The 13488-nt window shown below is 34.1% G+C and overlaps 1 protein-coding gene across 6 annotated transcripts in view; it reads left to right on the top strand.

Moving 5' to 3' along the window:
* kug (kugelei) overlaps positions 1-13488 on the top strand; it is a 359846-nt gene that overhangs the window by 114431 nt on the left and 231927 nt on the right. The window lies entirely within an intron of this gene.

Raw genomic sequence — 13488 nt, 5'->3', positions numbered from 1 at the left:
TTACAAATGAGGCACAAAAAGATTTTACGAATCGGGTGTAAGCGAATGAGAAAGATTTACGAAATAAATACCATAGGCTACGTGGACGTTGAGATGGTTAATTTTTTCGAGAGGTTGGTTTTTAAAATCGTTTCCAACTTTTAATTAAATTTTTCATTGGACTACTCGAAAGAGTTGAACGACGCGACGACGTCGTCGTCGTATAAAGTACCTACCAGATTTCTTCTATTTTCAGAAATAATATACTATACCTATATACTATTCTAGAAGGCATATTTCTTAAAATACATATCACGAGCGGTATTTTTGGTAGGTAGGTTATTTACTTTTACAGCTTTTTCGTCAGGTTTGATAGGACTATACAGGAGACACGAGGTGAGGATTTATGTCGGTATCAACGTGTTGAAATTTAAAATGACCATTTGTAAGACAATTTTTCTTTTCATTTTAAAATCACTTATTAGAACGCAATTGGATCGGTCGTCATGGAGACCGATAGTAAATATGATTTATTTTCCATTTTGCTATCTTATGGTGGTGCTAGAGAGAATGATGTTGCCTTACACACACATATTAAGAACGTCGGATCGTAATGAAACACATTCGAAAAATAATTCCTACGTTTATGTTTGCTCTTAAAAAACACGAAAAAACCTTTTACGAAAGATTACCGTGGTGGATATTTGAAAGAAGGTTTTCTTCAGTTTTTCCCTCTTTTCTGACCTTTTATTTACACTCGATTCGGTGTAGAGAAGAATGTTTGAATAACGCTTCGGCTTCGTGTCATCGAACGGTTTTGATAAATTATGGTCATCGTATTGGTCGATTGTGTGGTTTGTGTTTGAAAGAAGACAAACCCGCGTTAATTGATATTTTTCCTGCTTTTTTCTCTCTCGCTCTCTATATGTCGGTTGTTGTGTATCGTTTTCATGAAATTTTCCTTTTGTTTGTGCGGTTGTTGGGTGGGTTTTTCCTCGATTGTTGGGGTTTCGTTTTTGGTTGATATTGTTGTTTGTGAGCGAGATACTTTTTTGGTTTTGTGGTTGCAGAGCAGGAGGGAGAGGTGAATGTGATTTAAAGTTGTTGTGGGGTGGTCAACGGTTCCGTGTGTGTTTGGAAGTATCTGGGTATTTATTGGTATGAGTTGATATTTTTCGTATTAATGAGTTGCAATGGTCATATTGATGTAGCAAAATACTCGTATTGCTCAATGTCTGAAAAGAAAAATAGGTGAAGTTCGTTTCTGACAGAGTCAAATTTTTATAACCTGAAAATTAAAATGATTGTCAAATTTTTTTGACTGAATTAGCCCCTCAATGCAGCAGTTCATTTTTACCGAAGTGCTTGGAAATTATTCTTTACCTCTTCAGTATTATGATTTTTTATCGTCTCAATAACTTCTTTTGAATTAATACTAGATAAACTGCACCAAATAGCTGTTGTGTTTATCAGATTTTTTTGATCAAAGTCTCGTTTTTTCTTGCCAGATATTTCGTTGATGTTTTGCTGATTCAGACACAACATATAATTTAAATATTCGTCAATTTCAGCTGTGAGAGCTACTTTTACCCTTTACTTCTTTGAAAAAAGGTTTGTGTTGTGTCACGAAGCGCTGAAGAACTGTTCATTTAAACCACAATTCTGTAATTCAACTTTTTCCTTATACCTTTAGAAGAAAGAAGAAATTATTCTCGACTCGGTTTGATGTTCTCGATTGAAATTCATGAATGGAAAACTGTCGCTGAGAAAATTTTTCCAATATGCTGTGGACAATTTTTTTCATTTTCCGGATGACAAATTCGTTCACAAGCTTGAAAATTTGTCGTCCTTGAAGTGTCATTCTGTAGACCAATTTCACGAGTAGATAACGTGATTTTACCGTTAGATTTGAAACGAATGATTGAGTATATAGTTCATTTAAAGAAGTTGTGAAGTTTTGACAAAGTTCTATTATGCAATTTGATTCAATTTATTCTAAGTAAAGTACTTTTGTAAGAAGTATTCGTATTAAAAATGTATTGGTAGAATGAATAAAGTACGAGTATACTTAAAAATTTATCAATATTCTAATACATACTTACTCATTTAGCTTTCAATTTTAATTCAAGTTTGAAAAGTATCAACTTAGACAGTAACGACGCCGAAGATATGTAAATAAACGAATAACAATGAAAACGATATCGTTTACATTTCGCGCCATTTCTGACGTCGGATGTTTAATAATCCCAAAGTATGAGTTCCACTATAGACGGAAACGACGATATTTATATTATTGGAGCTTTTATTTAATTATTCGAACCTATATTTACGATATACTAGCTAAGCAAACGCAGTGAGGTATTTTTTACTCGAGAATTCATGGGCAAAGGAATGCAATTGATTGGAATTTTTTCCGAGATGTTTTAGTTTCAGAAACGCTTATTCGCCCCGATTCCGCGATGCTCGATAATTAAATTTGTTTCGACTGCGAATCGCGCAAACGCACGTATACATACAACTCTCGAGTCCAAATTATGTAAAAATATATAAAAATGTCGTAATAAAAACAAAAAAATGTCGACTTTTATGTGAATTTATGTGAGAGACATCTTCTCGGAATGAGTTAATTGGAAAAAGCAATTAGACCACACGCACATAAACGTGCAAGGAGATTTTTTAGTTTACGTTTTGTGAAATCACATCGTCCTCGTGATGAACGTCGTCGTTGGAAATTCATATAAAACCAAAATAAACAACGAGAATCGTGTATTGGTAAAAGTTCTCGGAATTTTGTACGAGGAATCTGTCGTGCAATGTATGGTCTAATTGTGACAATTTTTTTTAGGTTGGCGTGTTGAACTGAAATTTCAGCTTGTTTGGTAGGTATATTTTTTTACTGAGGTGAGAAGTGACGTTAAATAGAAGCTTTGATTTTAATTTAATCGAAAAATTCGTCCTTTCATTTCAATGTTTAATGCTAAAACTCCAACAGAGAGAAAGAGGAATTGAAATTTACGATGCCGTTGTGCACTATGATTGATTAAACAAAAAAAAAAAAAAAATTGAAAAAAAGAAAGAATGAACTTTTTTGTACGTAGGTCAAGGTTTAGCAAGATTAACAGAAAAATTAGGCACCCGGTTATCACTTTTGCCAAAGCTCACAGAACCGAAACACCAACAATATAGAAACCCACCTTAACGGGCTGGAGAAAAATTGTTCTTGTCGGGGATTTTTTAATAAATTATCTACGATAATCGTAATACACATTACATACTGCGATGTTGAAAAACGTTAATCCTGGGTTAGAATTTTATAGCTGGTATATTATTAACATGGTATGCCCGCAGAAGACAATGTCATTTTCAAAGATACAGCTCTTTTCTCTCGTTTTTTGAGGCAAAAAAAACCTCTCAACGTTTAGATTTTACGTTAGTCGAAAGCTCAACGCAGCCAGCACAGGGAACATGTACCATACATATTTGTATTTTCAAATGATATAGCAATTTTCTAACGACCTGAAGGCCAAATACCCTGAACAAAGAGAACTCGAACCGTTCAATATAAACCAAATGAAGTGATTATGTTGTGCGGGACATCGAACCGATGACGATGTACACCTCCGCCTCGTACTTATTGTAAGTATGTATTTCGTAATCGAATTTTTACCAATAATGCCCGAGCTGAATTGTTTTTCTTTTCTATTATCCTAGTTTTTGTCTTCTTTCAACGCTCGTCTTTGAAGTTGAATAAGCGCCGAGATCCGAGATGGTGTGCTGTCGAAAGCATACTATGCTCTGATGACTGTCTGTGTATGTTCGCTCTTTTTCATCTACTTACTTGTTGACTGAGATTCTCAAACTACATTACGGATGTACGTATACTCGTATTGCAGAAGGGATTAAATCATCGATGATGATGAAAAACTTCATCCAAAGCTTAAAGGGGTTTAGTTCGTACGACCAACGACACCGACGACGACGACGACGACGTAAACGCAGCGTATAATAATTTACTTAGGAACACAAACTCAACCTCACACAAGTCTCGAAAAGATAAACAACCATATTAGAGATTGCACGGTTGGGCGAGAAAATAACCGTTTAAGTCAGCTTTTTGGTCAGTCTCCGATAAAATGATTCGAAAAATTTATCACCGTAATATCCGTTTCCTAAATCACGAAAACGCCATTAATATTCTTATCACAGAATAGCCATTATGTATAGCATTGTGTGTATAACTTTGTGTAAATATCATTTATTTTACGAGCTATATTTCTAATCACGTTCCATGTTTATGGAATATGTAATTTGAATTTCGTTATTTTTTTTTCATAGCTGTATATTTCAGCCTCGTATACTATTTTTAGAACAAAATGATCGATTTTCCGAATAGTATTATATGTATCTTCGTAATAATAGATAATATGGATAGAGGCTGATGGGGAAGATAATGATGGAATGTGTAAACAGAAGGCAGGTAGCCGGATGAGTAAATGCAGTAACTCAGCATAAATTAACGAAAATGCCTGAAACTAATTACAGAAGTCTACTGCCCAATTTCAATGGTAGGCAAAATGGACCTTCAATTATTTAAATTTCGAAAAATGATTTAAAAAATGAAAATCAAGTCCGTACCTTCCAGTTTTTTTTCTTTTTTGGAGGATGAAAAGTATACGAGAAAACAAAAATTTTGCTATGAATGTACTTTTCATCAACTTTTTCATAAAATACGTCAGAAAGAGGTCAAAATCAGTCAACCGAATAAATTTAAACTTTTTTTGACGTTTGGAGTTGAAAATTGAAATTTTTTGAATTTTGATTTTTTTGTGATGAGTTAATTTTTTTGAGTGAAAGGGGTTTTTCAACTTTTTCAACGGATACGACGTAAAAGTAGTGGTCAAATGGGTCAACTTCACCAATCAAAACTGTTTTTCATGTTTTAAATCAAAAAATTGCATTTTTCGCTAACTTTCAATTTTTTTAAATCGACTTTACGAAATAACATTATCCCAATTTTTTAATATGTTGTTCAGCATAAAAAGTTGTCCATAATATATTTTTTTCAGAATTTTTAAGAATCGGAACTATATGAAAATTACGTTTTGAAACTTTTCCAGCTAATTTTTTGTACGAAAAAAAGTGGCAACACTGTTTTTTATGATATCACCAAAAAGTCTTTCAAAACCCCTATAACTATTGCTAAAAGTTCCATTTCGGTAGGTATCGCTGTTATCGAGTAATCCACTGCTGAAATGGATGATATTTTAAGTTCACTGAAAACTTTGACCACCCCCTCCCCCAGCAGCCTTTGAAAAGGGGCTTGAGGGCTGCAATTTGCGCCATTGGTCATTCCTTCAAAAGGTCTTTCCATACGGAAAATTTCAAAAAAAAATCGTTGACCTCCCCCCCCCCTCGTTACCAATACTTGTTCAAATTGAAGTGGAATGACCCCTGAGAAACAAGGCCAAAATATGTAAATGTTTTTTTTTGTGACAACTTTATTTAGAACTGGTAAGAGTTCCGGGTTTAAATAATATTACATAAATCAGTCAGAATTTCAGGTCTTCAAGTCCATTTCTTGAATTTTTGAGGATTTTTACCCCGCAGCTCCTTTCTTTCCCATCTTGTCAAAAATACGATCTTTACACCTTAGCTCGTTTTAATCCAAGAGCAAACCACTTCGGCAAAATTTTAATCGAAACCGTGCGTCTTTTTTATCATTTTCCAACCTACGTTATTGTTTGAAAAATCGAAAGTATAGTAAATACCTTTAGGTGCGAAAATACTTTGAGATAAAAGCGTATACGAAGCATTTAATCCGAATTTAAGCGTTATCTTCACCTTTTACTTTCGACACGATGTGAGCTATGAACTGACGTGTATAATATTCGTTATTTCAATTCGGCTGTCGAACAGCCTTTAAAAAGCCGTCAAAGGTATTCGCATCATCTTTTGTTCACAAAATATACGGAACAACAATAAAACGACGAATAATTTCAACACATGGGGGAATTCATGTCATCTTCAGTATAGAAGTGATTTTCCACATTATGCGACAAACATAATGCGAATATTTACAAACGCACCTCGATGTAATAACGTTGAACTGAAATATGCTGCAAGTGAGGTACCTCTGCTTACATAAATATTATCCATTTGTGGGCTTTGCTCTGTGAGTTGAGTTTACGTTATACGATCCTACTCGTAATCAATGATGTTTAAAAAATTACATTTTGATTCAAATCCACTCAGCAAAGAACGAAAATAAAATAAATTAACGTAAACGGTAAACGATTTTTTTCCCATTCTTGTCAGCGTATTGAAAAAACAAAAATCCAAAATCCGAAACATCGCGAAAATAGGTATATTTTACGCGGGTAAGTAAATTTTATTCGTACTTGAGCGAAAGTGCTCCATAAATATTTGATTTTCAGTACAAGTTTTTTGATAACGGTATATGCGCTCTTTGTAAAGAAACTCTTCAAGTTAGTTCGTATTTCTATGTATCTTTTTTTCTCGTTTTTTTTTTGAGCCACCCTCGTGTTTTCGTAATAATTTCGAAAAAGCACATGGTTCGTATTTACGCGTCTTACGACGAAATAAGGGTGAAAAAGTAACGTTAGCGAAAAGCTAAATAGTACGATAACGTAGCTCGGTATCGTTATAGCCGGAACTCGCAGTCTTGTAGAAAAATTACCTCAACTGTTGACGTTTATTTTACGAAAAATTCGAGCTCGAGCTAATTTTTACTTAAATATGTACCTCGCTATCAATAAAAAGAATATTATTGCCTGGCTGGTATGTTGAGCTGAAATTGCGCTACGAGTATACGAAATAGTACAATAATAATGTCCTTTTTATTTGTTCGTAGTTCGTACCTAGATATTTTATTCGTAGTGGAAAATTTTCAAAGGGACGATATTGTGCTGTAGAAATATGCGAGTGCATTGCTTTGTTAATGTAAGAATATTCGTTTAAAAGTTAGTGCTACTTTCTTGTGTTATGTCGCCCATTTTACTCGCATCCTCATTTTTTAGTCGAATAATTCGAATGTCTAAAAATAAAAATGTTGTTGGAATTTATTTTATGGAATTTTTTATACCGAGAGATGTTAATTTGATAAGCACGAATTCTGAATTTAGAATGATTTGGAAACTTTGTACGTATTTTGTGTGAAATCTGTGGTTACAAATTTAAATTTGAAAAAGTTTACTTAGGTTGCGAATGCATTATGTATTTAACAAAAAAAAAAAACTTATGCAAAAATTGTTACTCATTCAGAATTCTTAACTCTGGCATCAGAATTCGTCCAAATAATCCCCTTTCTGAAAAAAAAACTATCCACGGTCTGCCAAGCAATTTAGGTTTTTTCAAAGGCAGATTTAGTATTTTCACGTCCCAACGACAGAGTCTCTAGGTAAACGCGCTCGAATTTCTTCAGATTTTTCATTACTCAAAAAAATGTGACCATTATTTAAAAATTCAAAATTTTGAATTTCTAAAAATTTTCTTCTCAAATTTATTACATTTTACAGACCTTTTTTTGTATTTCTTTCCTGGGGAGGAGGACGCTAAATTGAAGTTGCAAGTTCCTAATTTTCATACCCCCTACCCCCACTGTGTTTTTAGAAAAAAATCGAAGTACCTAAATTATTTTTTTATCATGCTCAAAAAATGTTGATCACTTTTCTTGCTCTTCAAGCAATAATGTTCCATAATTCGAAAATTTCAATGTGACAACCTCCACAAATTTTGTATTTGCATAATTTTGACCTAAAAAGAAAAATCCAAAATTTTTTGAAACAGTTACCAAAATTGATTTATTTTTTATTTTTTTCAAATTCTTTCATTTTTTTAGTTTTTGTGGCAATTTTTCGATACTTTAGAACTTTTCCATAAAAAAGCCCTGCATATACGTAATAAATAATTATTTTTGAAAAATGTGGAGAAATTCAATTTTTTTAAAAAGGAAGGGATTAAAAATTGGAAAAAGTACATAGTGTCAAACAAGCTAGACGACATGAAGCAGCTAGTGGGGAATAAAGAACTTTCAGGACACCTTTTTCCATATTTCAATTTTTGAGAAGTAGAAGAAGTGGTCAAAATTTTTCATACACACAATTTTATGCCAAAAAAAACCTGAAAATTTCAAAATTTGAATTAAAAATGGTAAGATCAGGACATTTATTTAAATTTTTGCTGAAAAAATCGTGATTAAAAGCAGGGTAGTGGGGCACGTGAGTACAAAACAGGATTCTCAAGGAACCAAGTGATTCCCATTTCTGCTCAAATATTCAGTTTCTAAAATACTTTCTTTCAGGTTTTCGAAATTCCAACATTTCTTCAATGATTTTTTAAATGTCAGATATGAGATAAAAATGGATTGTAAGTCTCCTCTCCAATGAAAGTTTTAAATCATAGATACGTTTTTTGGGTTTCGGTCTTCAGGGCTATTGGACCGTCAGTATGGGTTCACAATGCCGTCTGTGTAGCTTCGGGGGGTCTGGCCTCTGGAGGTGGTTGACCCATCTGTCTACCTAACCCGACCTCTTAACGATGCATGCTTTCAAATTTTGGTAGTTTCGTCAGAATTTCGGAAATCACAATTGAATGAAAAATACGAAACTCGCCCCACCTCTGTGGATGGCCTGTGCTAAATTTACTCAGTTTTTTCAATATGCTTGCAGATTTTGTAAACGATTTTCTATCGATGATTTTCCCTATAGAATCTTTTGATCTTACCATTCGGGGCAGTTTTTTTCATTTCAGCGTGCATGTGGAGTGGAAAAGCTGAAAGGATACGAGTCAATTTGAGATAATTTTGATTCAGACGATACGATAAGCGAAGAATCCTACAGAAAGATGTGTGGGAATTGGATAGGTACATACTACAGTATTCGGTGCACGCGAGATAAAGACGAAAAACATTATTATTTGAGAATATCTACGACTACGTGTGCGATAACATTTCAAAGGTATCCAATTTAGATTGATTTATTATGATGCCAATCTCACGCTCGAGTACTATGTCGAGGACTTGAAATTGTTTGTATACTTTTACATTCGCGACTACGATGACGACGACGTTCATCTTGCTGGCAAATAATTTAAACGTGTTTTCTTGGCTTCTTTAATTTGATGGGGTTATAAATATCACTTTGCGGTTGTAAGATATGGGAGTTTTATGAATATTGATGTTTGAAGAAGGTGGCTAAATTGTTTTGGGCTTTTTTTCCTTTGCTTCCTGCAGTAATGTCTTGTAATCTTGTATAGCTTACTGTAGAGGTAGAGACTATTTTGAACACTATAAATATGAATAAATGTGGAGTTCAATTTCCTACACGGAGGCTGTTTTTTTTCTGTCCTATATGTGGAATTATTTACCAACATTTAGAGATCTCGGGTTGATAGTTTGATTGGTTGTGTTCGTGAAAAGAATTTATAGCACTCGATTGTTTTTCATTTTAAACGCTCATGTACACTATAAAGTTGGATTTATGCGAGTGTTTTTGATACTCTCAAGGTGCTATACGTATTTTTCGTGATTAAAAAGAACTGTTGGTAAAGGTTTATAGAGATTCGACGATTCTCTCACAAAGAGTTTTTATTTCCCTTAATACTAAGTTCAGTCTTCTTACACGTTTCACGTTTCACTTTACTCTGTACTTCAGTTTCACTATATATACTTAATAAGTTTTACGTTAATCGTGATTCGAGAAGTAATCTGTTCGGTTTTAAATTGGCGCAGATATTTTTACTCTTTATGAAGGATTTACTGCGTTGGACAAGTATCAAAGGTATTTGCCGAACCGTGTATATAGTTTTACATACATTACGTTGAGATATACTTTGCTTGCTCGAGAACATCAGCATTTAATAAATTAAAAAAAAAGAGCTCGTTTCACGAGTAACACCCTCGAGGTTTTATTCTGCTTCATGCATCACAGATTTGAGTTTACTCTGAGAATTACGTTGTTACGTACCTCTTTATGTGTACTGAACTGGAACCACGACAGTCTCGAGGGAAGTAAAAACTGCTAAAATTTTCGTTCGGACTTGTAGCACTTACTATTTGACATGGCAGCAGCTAGGAGCAGGCCGAAGTAGCAGTTGTCAAACATTCGACAAAATATATTATTCATTGGCGTGTAAAGCTGACAAAAGTCTAGAGAATTTTTAAACGAACACGAAAAATTGCTATCTTCATGAGCGGTCGTTAGTCTAATCGGATGACCTGTTTTATCGAGGTATAAATAAATCGAAAATACCTGCACCAATTACCAGAGGACCATCCCTCCAGTTCAAAGATCTAGGTCAAGTCGCCAGTCAGAAAAACCCCCTTCCTACCGAAAGAAATTTTATATGTAGTTGTTACGAAAACAATAAAAACCTACAACGAAAACGGAACTTAAGGTAAAAGTCGCTGTCGCGGAAGCCATTGAGTACTCGACGAGGAAAAGGAAATCAAAAAAATTGTAATTGTCGTAGAGTCTGGTAGATTTGCGGCGCGTATATCCGCCATAGTGTATGCAGTTACAGAGTTACTGTCGTAAAATACGAAAATATACGTACCTAAGCGAAAGGTACACGTAATAGAAATAAAAGCAAGAGAAAAAATACAAAAATATTCTCAACGTTGGTAAATATGTAACTTTGTAAAAAAATAAAATGAAAAAAACTTACAAAAAAAAATGAGGAAGAAAGCGTCGAGGTAAAAAGTTACCCGATATGATATTCATTGCGAAAGTTTTTTCGATGAAAATGAATGTAATTTCATTCATCGAAACACGAATTTTTCATAGTTAGAATTTTTTTACGGGTTTTCAGTCGTTTTTTTTTCTACCGTTTGGTATACGATACTTATCCCTTGTGTAGGATTTGTTGGCCGAAATACGGCAGCAATTAGGCAACATATTCGACCGGTGCGTGTGGAATTGAAAGACCAACTCGGGTAGGTCAAGTGGAAATGTACTACAAATGAGGTACTGCGTTCACGTAAGCTCGTTAGATATTCCACGAAAATTGGACCGCGAATCAGCGATGAACTGACGTGAATTATTTATTCATTTGTGTAATGAAGCAAAAGGCAAGGACATCTTTTTTTAATTATTGAAAAGTGTGAGAGGTAGGAGGAAGTGGGAGAAAGTGTGTTTATTCTGTATACTTGTATGTATGTGGAAGAAATGGGCTATTTTTAATTTTTGTTGAAAATTATTCAGTGTTAAAATCTAAATGTGGTGTAGGAAGTCGTGTAGTTGATTCAAAAATTATATAAATCATGAAAAAATATTCCAAGTTCATTTTTTTGGTCTCACTTACTCATGAAGTTGTGAATTCGTTGAATAAATTTACCAAGGAATTCATTCAATTTTTCAAGAAATGAAAAAATATTGTTTTAAATTTTGAAATATTGCTTTATTCCAAGTTGACTCCGATTGCGCTGGAATTTGGTTCATTGAAAGAGTCTTTCGCCCGCGTCTCTACTGGACCAAATTTTGAGCTGACAAAATATTGATATTTCGAATGTTGGGGAGTTTTTGAAAATGGAAAAAAATCACCCTTTGTTCATTTTCGACGAAAAGACTAAATCTCGGAATGAAAATGGGTGAGATTTTTTTCGGGGTGTTGAAATATTTTTTAAAACCACGTTCTTTCAACAGAAGCCACGTGTCTTAGAAAAAAACAGGGAGAAAATTGCTTCAGCTTTTAGCTGTGTGTTTTTGTCTAATTTTTGTTCTAAAAATCATTTTTTTTTCTGCTCTTGTTTCATTTTCAAGTGTAATGTATGAAATGTTTCCACGCCGCGTATGTATCATATTAGTCACATATTATGAATTTATGAGCTTTTCTTACACAACCTAAATCTAAGAAGCATGCAAAAATACATCACTAGCCAAAATCTCAAGTACTATAAAGTTTATTTTTTGATATTTGGTGAATTGTTGGTAATCTTTAGAGCCAGAAATGGAGAAAAAAAATTGAAATTTTGCTTAATTGACGTAGAAAACTGAAAGTTAGTACATACCTTATTTTCATCCACCCGAGTCTGTTGGAAATGGTTTCGATCTGTTTTAAGCAGTTCTGGAGCCTCCAGAAGATTTTTGAAAATTGGTATTTTTCAGAGCTGGGGCGACTCTTTGATATTAAGAGTCTGCGATTCATTAGCGCGACTCCAAGATTTTAAGAGTCCGCGACTCTAAAGTGCGACTCTCTAAATGAAGGAGTCTGAGAGGAGTCCGACTCTTTTAGCTGCGACTCGTTTCGCGACTCTTGCGACTCTTTTCATGGTTCGATAAATTTATTTAGTTTTAAATCTGTAACATTCCCATAGTGCTACAGTGACTTTTTCGATTTTTGGTGAATTTTCAAAAATCAAATTTTGACCAAAGTGTGGTAAAAAAATCAAAATGTTACCAAATTATCCTAGAAAGCTGAAATTTGGGATATAGCCTATTTTTGACCTGCCAAATCGATTGAAAACTGTTTCAAACCGTTTTGAGCAGTTCTGGAGCCTCCAGCAGATTTTTAAAACTCGAAATTCCCACAACATTTCATGAAATGGAGTTGGAGAGCCGAAATTCATTCCGCAAACTAATTTCAATTCATTACGAAATCGACTGCTGGTAAATTTGAAGTCGTTTTGGAGTCTCCAGCGACTTTTTGAAAATTACTGGAGCCTCCAGTAGATTTTTGAAACTCGAAATTTCCTCAAATTTTCGTCAAATGGAGATGAAAAGCCAAAATTAACTCTGCACTTCAATTTTAACACCCTCTGAAGACGATTTCCGCTGGGTTCAAGTCATTCTTGTGCCTGCAGCGATTTTTTGAAAATCACTGGAGCCTCCAGCAGATTTTTGAAACTTAAAATTTTCACAACATTTCATCAAATGGGGTTAGCAAGCTGAAATTTACTCTGCAAACTAATTTCAGTACAATATGAAGTCGACTGCACCGTGGTTTCAAGTGGTTTTGATTTTTGATGCTTCCAGCTAATTCTTGGAAATTTCAATTTTCCTAAAAATGCTCTGAAAACTTTCAAAAAGTCACTGGAGGCTGCAGAATGACTTTAACCCACCTGAAGTCGTCTTCAAGAGGGTGATTTTAGCTTTCCATCTCCATTTGATGAAATTTTGAGGAAATTTCAAGTTTCAAAAATCTACTGGAGGCTCCAGTAATTTTCAAAAAATCGCTGGAGACTCCAAAACGACTTCAAATTTACCTGAAGTTGACTTCATAATGAATTGAAATTAGTTTTCAGAAAGAATCTCGGATTTCCAACTCCATTTCATGAAATGTGGGAATTTCGAGTTTTAAAAATCTGCTGGAGGCTCCAGGACTGCTCAAAACGGTTTGAAACAGTTTTCAATCGATTTGGCAGGTCAAAAATAGGCTATGTCCCAAATTTCAGCTTTCTAGGTTAATTTGGTAACATTTTGATTTTTTTCCCACACTTTGGTCAAAATTTGATTTTTAAAAATTCACCAAAAATCGAAAAAGTCACTTCAGCAC

Source organism: Planococcus citri, chromosome 2 (assembly GCF_950023065.1).
Source record: "Planococcus citri chromosome 2, ihPlaCitr1.1, whole genome shotgun sequence".
NCBI lineage: Eukaryota > Metazoa > Arthropoda > Insecta > Hemiptera > Pseudococcidae > Planococcus > Planococcus citri.
This window is presented reverse-complemented; position numbering and strand designations above follow the sequence as displayed.